The sequence below is a fragment of the Pseudorasbora parva genome, chromosome 25 (genome assembly GCF_024679245.1).
Source record: "Pseudorasbora parva isolate DD20220531a chromosome 25, ASM2467924v1, whole genome shotgun sequence".
Taxonomy (NCBI): Eukaryota; Metazoa; Chordata; class Actinopteri; order Cypriniformes; family Gobionidae; genus Pseudorasbora; species Pseudorasbora parva.
In genome coordinates, this window is record NC_090196.1 from 17,504,794 (window position 1) to 17,519,564 (window position 14,771).

Consider the following 14,771-nt stretch of genomic DNA (forward strand, 5'->3'; position numbering starts at 1 on the left):
TCACCGAAGAGGTCGAACTGAAAGCCATGACTAAATCGGCCACCGTAGGAGTTGAAACGAAATCGAAATTGAGAGGAGCAGAAACTATTATTCACTGGATGGTCATATACCTTTTCACCACTAGATGGGAGAAAATATCACACAGTGTAGCTTTAAAGTAAGCAAAATAAAATTTCTTTAAAACAGGTAAATCACTATCCAAAACAATACAAACAATTAATTAAAAATATGTATAGCTTACTATAAAGTGCACAATAAAACTAATTGAACATTTCTTTTGTCGTGGAAAAAAGAAACTAATAATTATCATGGTGAAGCTGAAGTGTCTTTAAAGCTACACTGTGTAACTTTTTTAGTTTATTCCTGACTAAAAACACTTTGTTCTTTCAAAAATATATGTGCTCATTAATGTATATTTACTTCTTTCAAGTAATAAAGTATTCTCGCAAGTTTATAATATGCCATTGAAAATACAAACGGGTGAGGGGTTCGAATACCGGTCGCCATGTTGCTCCTCCATCTTGAAAGTACATTAGCCAAAGAGGGACATACCCGTAAATACAAGCTTCGCCTTTCGCGTTTTAACACTCGATGGTACCGTGTCGAATGTGAAGAGGGGGATTGCCATGTTAATCTTGGACTAAATCAGCCACCGTAGGAGTTAAAACGAAATCAGAATTGAGAGGAACAGAAACGTCTCGGTTACGCATGTAACTCTCGTTCCCTGAAGAAGGGAACGGAGACGTAAGTCGGACTTAGACCGACAAATTGGGATCTGACCGCAGAGACCTATCCACTTCGAGTGTATAAAAACAAGCCACTCGGAGACTGACATGTGATCCGCAAATTCCGCAAATTTCCAAGTTTGGGAAAACGCCCAGCGAACCAACAAAAAGCTATTTTTTGAATGCAAGCAATTGCAACTGTCGATCACTCGCTGAAGCGCCGTTTCACCCGCACTGGCAGTTCTCCTTCTCTCACGAGACTCAATTTACACACTCTTCGTAGACACAGTAGTAGTACTGCTCGGCTCCGAAGTAGAAAACATTGATCTGCCATTCCACTTCCTATTTATACCCGCGCTGCGGGGCGGAGCGTGGAATGTGCGGATCACATGCCAATCTCTGATTGGCTCGTTTTTATACACTCGAAGTGAATAGGTCTCTGAGGTCAGATCCCAATTCGTCGGTCTAAGTCCGACGTACGTCGAATGTGACCGACTGAAAGGGAACTATTATTCCCTGGATTAAGTTGGTCCCTGGAATTTGTTTACGGATGCCATAGCAACTCTCAACAGCCACCAGGACTTATACGGTTTTATAAAAGCTATTTATTTGTTGTAAAGTGTAATAATCATCTCAGAAATAATACATTCTAATGTCAGGCGCAGTTGAAGTAGTTGATTGTTTGCTTACATTGGTAGGTTTAGTCATTATGCCAACATTATGCCAACATTATTGTAGGAAATGATTTGGATAAAATAGATCAAAGGGGTATTGAATTACAGTAAAAGAAACCATGATACATAAAAAAGGATTCAAAATTAATTTTTAACACTTTATCACCTATTCGTCCAGCGATACGTTGAAATTAGAGTACATTATCAATCCTGAATCGGGATATTACCCGTTACAACAGCAATAATATCAATTTTATGTTCACTGTTTGTGAGCTCAGGTAACACAATTGATCAGTTTGAGGCAGTAACTTATAAACACATAGCCAAAGACATTTGTATAGATGAAAAAGGTAAACAAAAGTTTACTGGACTATTCTAAACACACACAAACTAACAAAAAATCACATTCATACAGTTACTGGTGTAACCCCTATGCAAAATCCCAAAGTGGAAAAGTTAATGTTCTATGAACTGATTTATCATTTATTGTGCCCTTCAATCACATTATTTTGTCAACCTGATATCATGAAAATCTGCCTGGCAACTAGAGTGTTAGCAAGAAAAGGAAATTTGCTATTGGTGTAAAAAAATGTGAAGCCCCGCCTCCTTGGCGATCGTTCGAGAAAAATATCGGCAGAGAGTAATGATATGCTCGGCTGTGCAGATGCAGGGAAACTGAGTATTACACAAACGTGTTGTTTTAAAAGAGACTGTTAACTGATATTAAAAAGAGAAAGTTTATCATGAACACTTGGGCCATTGGATTGATGCTGTATTTCGTCAGGTGTGAACTTGAATCTCGGTGTGTGTTAACAAGCATAACAAGTTGAAACGATCTAATATTAACTCCTTAAAGGGGGGGTGAAACACTCAGTTTCAGTCAGTGTCATGTCAATCTTGAGTACCTATAGAGTAGCATTGCATCCTGCATATCTCCGAAAAGTCTTTATTTTTTTTATAATTATATAAGAAAGATGCGCTGTTCCGAGTCTTTCCGAAAAAAGCCGAGCGGGTGGGGGCGTGTCGTGTGAGCGGAGCTAAATAATGACGTGTGCAGCAGCGCGCTGCTATTGTGTTGAGTGCGTCGAGTGCGTCGTAAAGCTGTCATCCCTAACAGCGGGGAAAAAACTTTATTCAAAATAAAAATATGGCTTTTAATCAGATACAGCCATACATCTATGATCCGGAATCAGACCCAGAGGCTGCAGTTGAACAGGAGCAGCAGCAAAAACGACTAGAGCAGGACGTCTCTATGTGGTACGATATACACTAACTATATAATATGCTTAGCGGCTTGTGTTATTTACATATTTATACTTGAATTATATCGTCGTATTTTTGTCTTTGAAGGTGTACATGTGGGAAGTGCAGTTGTGCACGTGTGTTTGTGTGTTTACGCGTGGTTTGTGTAGACAGGTTAAGTTAGTGTTTACATAGATAGACACGGAATAGTAGCGCATTTGAATGAAGAAGCGTGCTTATTTAGTTCAACATATTTCCCCCCTCTTTGTGTATTGTTGAGTGCTTTTACAATACACAAACATAAAGTTACACATATAGTGGCCAGCTAAACAAATGTACACGCACTACACATCGCATGCTCTATTGATCAATTTCTATATATAGTAATATATATAGTAACTATACGTGATCATGTTTGGGCTACTTGATGAGCATAGACACAGACATTTGAAGCAGTCTAACTCACCGCCCGCGGTTCTAACGTTGGGACTGCTCCATCCTTCAGCATTAGGCTATTGGAAAATCCTGTGTCGAGCTGGGCCTTGTTTATGAAACAGTCGGCACTGAAATGCAGCGAACAGATATAAACATTCGCGCAACTCAGTTGCTGATCCAGAAAAGCAAATTACATCCACTGTTGCCTTACCGCGGGGTTTTGGGGGAATCTGTGCAGGACTGTCTTGGTCTGGCAACCAAAAACGCACTTTTTGATGTCATTGTTAATTGTGCACATTACCTGTGCAGCGCAGCCTACGAGCGCTTTGATGGGCATAGCCTGTTGCTTTCGCTCTCTCCCTCTCTCTCTCTCCCTCTCTCTCACACGCTTCCGGTAGAATTGTCCGTAAGGCCCATACAAGGAAATTCCGCCCCCACTAACGTCAATGGGGACGCATGATCGCAAAAAACTTGCCGAAACTTATGACTAACCGGAAGTAGTATTTTTGACAAAGAAATACTCCCATCAAACGTCCACCTTAACTTTTGAAACTTTGTCCATGTTTAGTATGGGATTCCATGTCTTTAACAGTGTAAAAAGATCAGTATGCATGAAACAGCATTTCACCCCCCCTTTAATAGCCATAAGAGAAAATTCATATTGTTGTACTTTGTCTCTAATGTTCTCCATGTTATGATCAAGTTATTTCTGTGAGTTAGAAATAATTATAGCCTTGATGTGTAACGCAAATGCTGTAATGTTGAGCAGCCATTTTAATGCATGGTTGAAGTGAAAATATGTAACGTTCATGTGATATGTGATGGGAAAAAACAGTGAACATTATTGATTTGTTGTAAGAATTGTATGCAGCTAAAAGGATTGTTGAAAATTGTTAACTATTTAGAGTCTGGAAGTCGCAATTCACCGAGTGAGGTTATCCATCTCAAATAAGTATATTGAGTGAATTGAGCACGACAAATGTTTGAGTTGAGTTCATGATTTGAATTCATGTATTATGTTTAATCATTGAATTTAATTTAATTTACGTTACAGTCCGTGCAAATTAATTTTTCAGTTGATTATTGAGTAATATGATGTGGATGTGCCTGTTTTATTTCAGGCCAGGTTTTTTTGTATGGATTTGAATTCTTCCGGAAGGAAGATGGCGAGCCAACCACCCTTGAATGTTGAACCCATGGAATCATTGATTGCTGCGGGATGTCTCATTTGATCCCAAGTGCTGTGCGGTAGGAAATCATTGGAACCTAAGGACACAACTTATTTCCAGGACTGAAAAGAGATTTTCGTTTTTTTGTTTTGTTTTGTCATCTGAAAGACTGGACCGAGGAAGAAACTGATACACATACACTGATTGCGCACCACACTTTATTGCTGTTTTTTCCTTTTGTAACAATTGTTATGTATATTCTGGTTCATTACAATACAGTTTATGTGAAATAGTAATCTGTGTGGTTATCAATAACTTCTGGTTGTGCCATTTACCACACTGTAATTAATTGGCCTTAAGTTGAGTATCCGAACCAGTGTGTATTTACCCTTTAGAGGAGGGTTACACAGTAAAATATGGCGAGCCAGCCAGGAGTAAGAGAATGCAACAACACCTTGGGATTAAGGCAAGGATCCCACCCAGTGTGCAGGCTACATGCAATCCTTGTTTGACCCAATTTGACTTACCTGTGGAAGATGATTGCAGCCCCTCTGCAGTTGTGCGTCCTCTGCAAAAGCAAATAGCTGAATTGCAAGCACAAATAGCAAGTCTAATGGCTTCCAGAGAAGAGAGAACTGTTCAAGAAAAAAAAACAAAGAGATCGAAACAAATTGAATTGCAAAATAAGAAACCAGTTACACAAACACAAACTCCTGCAGTCAATTTAAAGCCTAAACCATGGTACTGCTTCAGATGTGGCGAGGATGGCCATATCGTCTCTTCCTGCAGTAATCCGCCAAACTCAATATTAGTGCAAGCTAAGAAAAAAGAACTTCGAGACAGACAGAAAGCTTGGGACATGCAGAATAGTGCAGCAGGGGTGCAGGATTTAAACAAGTAGAGGCTTCTGTTGCGGGACACACAGGAGCCATACTTAACGTAGGTCCCATACCTGAGAAAGTACAAAAATGTGCAATTAAGACCCAGACTGTTCGAGAGGACAGAAAGTTGCCAAGCCGACTTATTGGAGAGAAGTGCACTGCTGTTGTTGAGATATCTGGGACAGAATGCAACTGTTTACTTGATACAGGGTCTCAGGTCACGACTGTGGCACAATCTTTTTATAGTCGTTATCTTTCTGATCAGCCTTTTCAGCCCATCAATCAATTGCTTGCTGTGGAAGGAGCAAACGGTCAGTCAGTACCATATTTAGGATACATTGAAATTTGTGTTAAGTTCCCTAAGGACTTTCTTCAGTCGCAACCTGAGATATCTACACTTGCCTTAGTAGTCCCAGACATTAGGTCAAGCGGTGAAGTTCCTCTGATAATTGGCACCAACACTTTAGACGCTGTATATGAACAGTGCAGTGACGAATATCCAACTCTAAGCAGATCCCCTCACTGTGGCTACATTCAGGTCTGGAGAACATTGAATAAACGACAAAAGCAAGCCACCAGTGGTAGACTTACCTTTGTGAAATTCAAGGGGCAGACAGAAGTTCTCCCAGCAGGCCAGAAAACTTTGCTTGAGGGCTACCTCATTCAACCTGCTTCAACAAGGGATGAAGCATGGGCTTTACTTGAACAGCCTTCAGGATCAGTCCTTCCTAGTGGGGTATTTGTTGATAATTGCCTTATTACTCTTCCTAAGCAACGCCCTTTTAAGGTACCGGTTTCTTTGAGGAATGAGACCGACCATGACATCTTCCTTCCTCGTAACTGTATCTTGGCTGAACTCAGTGTTCCTCAGGGGATACTTTCAGATTCTTGTAAGAATGAACAGGAATTGACTGCCGCAAGTTGTTCCATTCAGGAAGGACAACCTCCAGACCTCGAATTGCAGTTTGACTTTGGGGAATCCCCATTACTGCAACAGTGGAAGGACCGCATAACGCAAAAGTTGACTTCCTTTTCTGATGTTTTTTTCCAATCACGAACTTGACTTTGGCCATGCAACCAAAATAAAGCATTGTATAAAGCTGAAGGATCCTACTCCCTTTAAGCAGCGACCCCGACCAATCCACCCCAGGGACTTTGAGGCAGTAAAGAAGCACTTGCAAACCTTGGCAGAGGCCGGCATAATTAGAGAATCTGAATCTCCATTTGCATCCCCAATAGTCGTTGTCCGCAAAAAGAATGGTGATGTACGGTTGTGCGTGGATAATCGACAATTGAACATGCAAACCATACGAGATGCCTATGCGCTGCCAAATCTTGAAGAGTCATTTTCTGCTCTTGCTGGATCGCAGTGGTTCTCTGTGATGGATTTAAAGTCTGGGTACTATCAAGTCGAGATGGAGGAAGAAGACAAAGCCAAGACAGCCTTTGTATGTCCCTTAGGCTTCTGGGAGTTTAACCGCATGCCTCAAGGGGTAACTAACGCTCCCAGTACTTTCCAACGCCTAATGGAAAAGTGTATGGGGGACATCCATTTAAAGGAGGTTCTTGTCTTCTTAGATGACTTGATTGTCTACTCCGACACATTGGAGGAGCACGAGACCAGGCTTATTCATGTGCTTAAACGTCTCAGAGATTACGGACTAAAGTTGTCACCTGATAAGTGTAAATTTTTTCAGACATCTGTCCGTTACCTGGGACATGTTGTTTCTAGAGAGGGTGTAAGGACCGACCCTGAGAAAATCCGAGCGTTAACAACCTGGCCGAGACCCCAGAATTTAAAGGAACTTCGATCGTTCCTGGGATTCTCAGGATATTATAGACGCTTCATAAAAGATTACTCAAAAGTAGTCAAACCCCTAACTAACCTCACGGCTGGATATCCTCCCCAGCGGAAAGGGGTGAGGATAAGAGCTAGGGACACATACTTAAACACAAAGGAACCTTTTGCAGAACGGTGGAGCCCTGAGTGTCAAACTGCATTTGAAGAGATCATCAGCAAGTTAGTGTCTGCTCCTGTTCTTGGCTTTGCTAATCCTAAACTGTCTTATATATTACATACGGATGCAAGCACTACAGGATTGGGCGCAGCCCTGTACCAAGAGCAGAACGGGCAACCACGGGTCATTACTTATGCGAGTCGAGGACTGACTCGAAGTGAATCTAAATACCCTGCCCACAAGCTCGAATTCCTGGCTCTTAAATGGGCCATTGTGGGGAAATTTCATGATTACCTATACGGTAATCACTTCACTGTGATTACTGATAACAATCCATTAACTTATCTGCTCACTACTGCCAAGCTTGATGCAGCAAGTTACCGCTGGCTTGCTGCTCTCTCCACTTTCACATTTGACATCAAGTATAGGGCAGGTAAACACAATGCGGATGCTGATGGATTGTCAAGAAGACCTCATGGTGACCTGGAAGATGATATTGCATCTAAAGAGGAGAGAGAGAAAATCAAGAGGTTTACTGCACATCTCTTGTCATCCTCTAGTCCCATAAATGAGCTTGACACAGTAGTTGTTCAGGCAGCATGCCAAAGGCATCTTATCAATCAAGATTGTCTACTCGACCATTCCATTGGGTATGTAGAGTCATTGGCCATTCAACCCACCGCCATTCCTGTCAACTTTGAAGAACAAGAAATTGAGTGTGGCATCTCGTCTTTGCCAAAGTACAGTGAAGCAGATCTTATAAGGTTTCAAAGAGAAGATCCTGTCATTAGTCAGGCACTCAATCTCTTAAAATCTGGGAAAGATTTGCCAAAGAATTTTAAAGTTGATGATCCTAATCTTCAGTTGATTATAAAGGAATGGAATCGTCTTCAGATCAGGGGTGAGCTCTTGTACCGGACACGCATGTGCAATGACCAGACAGTATTCCAGCTTGTTCTTCCTGAAGTATTGCGATCCACTGTTCTCCACAGCCTCCATGATGAAATGGGCCATTTAGGTATCGAGCGTACAAATGACCTTGTAAGGTCAAGATTCTATTGGCCAAAAATGTCCTTGGATGTGGAACGGAAGATAAAAACTTGTGAGAGGTGTGTCAGGAGGAAAACACATCCAGACAAGGCTGCCCCCCTTGTAAACATATGCACTACGAGGCCAATGGAATTGGTCTGCATGGATTTTCTTTCCTTGGAGCCAGACAGCCAGAACACAAAAGATATACTCGTCATTACCGATCATTTCACAAAATATGCGGTAGCCATTCCTACAAGAGATCAGAAAGCCACTACTGTTGCCAAGTGTTTGTGGGACCAATTCCTTGTTCATTATGGTTTTCCGGAGCGATTGCACAGTGACCAGGGAAGGGATTTCGAGTCTCACATCATAAAAGAGTTGCGTGCCATCACAGGTATTCGGAAAGTAAGGACCAGCCCATATCATCCCAGAGGGAACCCAGTGGAGCGATTTAATCGCACTCTTCTCAGCATGCTGGGCACTTTGCAGAACAAAGAGAAAACTCATTGGCGTGAGTATGTGAAGCCCTTGACACACGCGTACAACTGTACAAAAAATGATGTTACAGGGTTTTCACCCTACGAGCTCATGTTTGGGCGACAGCCAAGGTTGCCTGTGGATATCGCTTTTGGGTTACCTGTTCAAGACTCTAAAAGAAATAATCATTCCCAGTATGTCAAGAATTTGAAGTCACGTCTTAAACACAGCTATGACGTTGCCATTGAAAATGCCAAGAAAGTTGCTGGGAGGAACAAGCAACGGTTTGACAAGGTCATCAGGGAGTCAACCTTGGAGGCGGGGGATAGAGTACTGGTGCGGAACTTGCGACTACGTAACAAGCACAAACTCGCTGACCGGTGGAAAGCTACAATTTATGTGGTAACCAGACGGATGGGAGACTTACCGGTATACTCTGTGAGGCCTGAAAACGCAGATGGACCCGTGCGAACATTGCACCGCGATCACCTCTTACCCTGTGGGTTTCTTCCTGAAATGAGAGAAACAGAGGAAAAAGTTAGTCCAGCTAAGAGACCAAAAACCAGACAAAATATTGTTCAGTCTGAGGAAGAACCTCCAGAATCAGAAGATGATGATCATTGGGAACTATCACCTGCTGTTTTAGAGCCTACAGAAAAGCTGATTGTGGACGTGTATGAAGTGCCCAGAAAACATCTTGCACCCCTTACAATGGATACAGGGAACCTACCAAGGTGTATTCAAGGTGAACTCAGCCAAGATCCAAGTACAGGAGAGCAAACAGCACCCGGTGGAATTTTCACTGAGATTTCTTCAGGTGACAGTGTTGCCAACAACCCGTTAGGGAATGATGGAATTGAGTTTCATAACCCAGGTGACTCATCGGAAGCTAGAGGAGAAGAGTATTTACCAGACACTTCTATGGAGGGCATAGTGGAAACAGTACCTGGAGAATCGCCTGAGCAGAGTTTAGTTGTTCCTGGTTCTTCCTTTAATGGGCAAGGAGTAGATCTCAAAGACTATAAAAAGGAACCCTGCGAGGCAAAGGATCATGTTAGGGGTATAACAGATGAGAGTCCTGATGATTGTCATGTACGTAGATCAGGAAGAATTCGCAGACCACCCGGGTTGTTCCATTACCCAGAGTTAGGGGAACCCCTAATTTCCTTTGCACAGACCTTGTTAGAGGGATTTAACAAAGCACTGGTTGACTCATTACGTGCCAGTCAAAATGTGAGTCCAAGGAACACTATATCTTCAGAGTATCGCATCATTTGAAGTACATGAGGGACGCATGTCAATTTAGAGGGGGAGGATGTAACCCCTATGCAAAATCCCAAAGTGGAAAAGTTAATGTTCTATGAACTGATTTATCATTTATTGTGCCCTTCAATCACATTATTTTGTTAACCTGATATCATGAAAATCTGCCTGGCAACTAGAGTGTTAGCAAGAAAAGGAAATTTGCTATTGGTGTAAAAAAATGTGAAGCCCAGCCTCCTTGGCGATCGTTCGAGAAAAATATCGGCAGAGAGTAATGATATGCTCGGCTGTGCAGATGCAGGGAAACTGAGTATTACACAAACGTGTTGTTTTAAAAGAGACTGTTAACTGATATTAAAAAGAGAAAGTTTATCATGAACACTTGGGCCATTGGATTGATGCTGTATTTCGTCAGGTGTGAACTTGAATCTCGGTGAGTGTTAACAAGCATAACAAGTTGAAACGATCTAATATTAACTCCTTAATAGCCATAAGAGAAAATTCATATTGTTGTACTTTGTCTCTAATGTTCTCCATGTTATGATCAAGTTATTTCTGTGAGTTAGAAATAATTATAGCCTTGATGTGTAACGCAAATGCTGTAATGTTGAGCAGCCATTTTAATGCATGGTTGAAGTGAAAATATGTAACGTTCATGTGATATGTGATGGGAAAAAACAGTGAACATTATTGATTTGTTGTAAGAATTGTATGCAGCTAAAAGGATTGTTGAAAATTGTTAACTATTTAGAGTCTGGAAGTCGCAATTCACTGAGTGAGGTTATCCATCTCAAATAAGTATATTGAGTGAATTGAGCACGACAAATGTTTGAGTTGAGTTCATGATTTGAATTCATGTATTATGTTTAATCATTGAATTTAATTTAATTTACGTTACAGTCCGTGCAAATTAATTTTTCAGTTGATTATGTATAGGCAAAATTATATTAACTCCGTTGCATTTCTGAATAAGAGACAAACCTTAGCCAATTGTGTCTTTATAAAGATTTAATCCTTGCAAGAATGAATCCACAATCAACCAGGCAATGCCTGCGTCGAGTGTGAACTGGGGAAACAAAGAAAGGTCCAAGCTTTTATACCCGTGTCAGTGTTTTACAAAAACAAAAGGAAAGATGAAACAAATGTCTCCCCCCCAACCCTTTTGTCATGGGACACAATGGTCCCTGTACCTACAGAGGGAAAGTAAGAAACACACACACATACATGGCCCCCCTTCTGTCTTAGAACTCATTTAAATGAAAAGCAACAAACAGTGGTCTTAGATCTAATTTAGATTTGCCGACACCTCTGATGAGGGAAAACTCTCAAACTAGGGTTCCCGTCCCTACCCCCTGGGTTTCAAAAGACACTGTCTTATGGTGTTTTATTATGGCAGAAACAGATGTTGACTTCTTGTGTGAACTCAAACATAAATTATAAAAATTTCTTCAACAATTCCCCCTTTTATCATTCTTTGATAACTCACAAGAACAATTTAAAATGTGTATTAATGTTTTCTCTTCAAGCCTCACAGTCCAGGCACTCGAAAAGGGTGCTACGACTTTACTTGCTCCGTCCTTTCAGTTGCCAAGATGAATCCCACAGTTGTAACCCCAGAAAGTCAGGAAGATTAGTCTTTGATGTGCTTGTAGTCTTTTCTGCTCTCTTAATGAAAAGGCACCACCTCTCTTCAGACGGCACAACCATAGTTGTATATCCTGTCCAATCACCTTCTACGCGCATCTCGATTTTGTTGGCTTACTATAGGTTCTAACTTGAAAAATGGTTGCCTCAGCGACACGTTTTGCCAGTTTCTCTGCTCCTCAGATCATATTGCCAAGTGATGTTTGTGTTTGATCTCGGCCCGCACAGACGTGTGCCTCCTGCTCCTCTCCTCTCAGCTCCTTCTCCACGTCTGCAATGGCTCGCATGCACCCATGTCTCTCTCTCTCAGCAACCTTGACGGCCATTTGTGTCGTCATCAGCATGACAAAAGCTCTAGCCACTTTTACGCCTTTCAGCTCTAAGGTCCCATATCACCATATCGGGTCCCTTAACCTGCACACAGATCTTAGACAAACAGCAAAGACATTTCTTTTGCAATAATTCACAATTCTATTGATGTAAGCTATTGTTTACCCCCCTTCCATTCCTATGAATGGTGGTTTTCCAAAAAACTTTTTCAAATGGGCTCAGATTTGCTGTAGGCCTCTGTTGGTTTTGTTTTTTTGTTGTTGTTGTTTTTCAAAATTGTTCATCAAATACTCAAATACTGTACCCCAGACAGTTTAGTTTTCAAAAAAATTTCATCAAATACTGTACCCCAGATAGTTTTATATTTAATAATTCCCCCTTTGGCTGCCTGGTCATCCATGCAGCCATCTAGCATAATGATCGAATAATTTTTGGGGTAAACAAGGCTTGCCATCACCACACCATTTTGAATGGTGCAGCCACATCGTTTCCACAGCTGTCTCTGCTGTTGTGGCGAAGGTCTCCATACTCTGTAAAGCAGTGAAAGCATTTTTGTTAATTTCACATATATCAAAAGACATTATGGTTCCTTTGACTGCTCCTCTGCCCCGGCCTTTGCAGCCTCATCTGCTCTCACGTTTCCTGTTGAAATCAAATCTTTGTTATTAGTGTGCGCTGCGCATTTACAGATATCAACTCGGCCAGGCAAGAAAAATTGCGTCTAGAGGAACAGACACAATTCGCAAAATGGCGAGACGGTTTCCAGTGTTTTCACAATGCCCCAAAATCATGCGCAAATCCGAACGCAAAACATAACTGTGTGTAAATTGTTACACCTGTACCTTTCATCAACATGCTTCAGTCAGGGCTTCAGTCTTAACCAGGCAACAAAACACCTTTATCTTGATTCTTTCGTGTTTCAGTGAAAGTAAATATACGATTCATATTTCATATCTGAGAGCCGGGCTAAGTGAGTAAGCACTCTCACTGCACTCCTGTCAATTTAGGGGTGTGAAATTTTCAAAATCCAGTACACGACACCTTGTTGCTATCAACTGTTTAGTGACACGTCAAACATTCCTAGGACAGATCCTCAGTCCCTCCTCAGAGACCAAATACACACTTTTAGAAAACATGAAGGAAGAAACAATCATTGTTTCTCTTGATTAATCCAAATCATCACAGACTCCAATAGAGGTCCAATTCAAATTGAACAACAAAAAAAATAAGTAATATATAGATAATAATTAATCTAAGCCCTTAAGTCTATATATATAAACATCCTTCAGTTTATGTTTGTGCTTTGCCCACAGTTCAGATGACTCCTCTGCCCAGGCATGACTTATGTTTAAAGCTCAAATGTCTGAGGTCACTATCCTCAACCTCAACTTCATGTTTATATCTAGATCTGTACAGTTTCTCACTGTACATCATATTCTTATGAACATAAATCAAAATGTATTAATGTTGAAAACTTTATCAGAACGACATAATTATGTGGTTGTATCACATTCAATTAGCTTGTTCACTCATCTTTCTCTTGTGACATTAATGTTTAATCATATTCAATACCCAATTCTTTATCAGTTAGGATATAATAAGGTATAATATGATATAATAATTAGAATTTCCTTCAAAGTACATTTTTTCATTCAATGTTTTGTCAATTAAAACTCCAAAATTATCATAATTTTACCAAGAACTTACAAATGGTTTTCATATTATTTAATCTTCTTTTCTTTTCGGCTGTTCCCTTCAGGGGTTAATAGACCAATTACCTTCATGGCCTTCTTCCCTCTTCCCTACATCCATAAACCTTCTTTTTTGTCTTCCTCTCAACCTCCTGTCTTTTCCTTAGTGCAACTGTCTCCAAACCATACACCATCGCTGGTCTCACTATTGTCCTCTACACCTTTCTCCACCCATTCCAACCTGCCTGCACAGACTTCTTCCCCTACTTCTCCTTTCCCTGTAAACCTCACTGTTCCACTTGGTTTCCTCTCATTCATACACATGTATGCTGTCTTGCTGCCTTCATTCCTCTTCTCTCCATATCAAAACCTCCACCTTTCTAGACTTTACCCCACCTGCTCCCTGCTGTCATACAAATTACTTTAATAAAGTATTCAAATTTGTTCTATAATTCCAAAATTTATTTTAAACTTGTTTTAAAACAATCCCTATTTTACCTCATCTCAATCCCAGTCACACAGAGAGCATCACAGTCCTTTTTATTTTTATTATTCTCTTACATAAATTGTAGTTCTGTTTATAAGTCATATGTCATGCTTTCCTTCTTATGAACCATACAACTTAAACTTTTTTTTTTTTTTTTTTTTTTTTTTACTATTTTTTTTTATTTATTTATTTTTTATTCCTTTGTTCGCCCTCCAGCATTTCATAAATGCGATGGAGTCTCTGGATAATTTCAATAGTGACTTCAGCCAATCTGTCACTTTGTCTCTGTCTCTAAATCTATAGCATTTACTAATCCAGAGTGTAATTCAACATCATAAATGACAAAAGTAGTCAAATAGACAGAGCTGGATATCAATCCACTTAAAGCTCGTCCCAATTTTATTCTGGATCATCTTCTTTATCAGATTCAGAATAATCAGCTTCTTTTAAAGTTTGTTGTTTAACTTTATTATCTGTAGTGCTAAAACACTACCTTAATCAGGACACATAAATATGAACTGCTCATTCTCAAAATTTGCTTCTACTTGGTTTCTCAACCAGTTTCAAATCATGTCTGTTCACTTTTAAGTTGTCTTTTAGAAGTCAGCTGATTCCAAATGTATTTATTTATTTATTTTTCTGTCTCAGTTTTAACAGACACTGTGCCATCCCTGCTTCCACAAGCAGCCTCTCTCTCATTTTATCTCTCTCTGTCTCTTACACAGATAATCTTTTCAACAGCTTCTGAGACTTTAACTCAGAG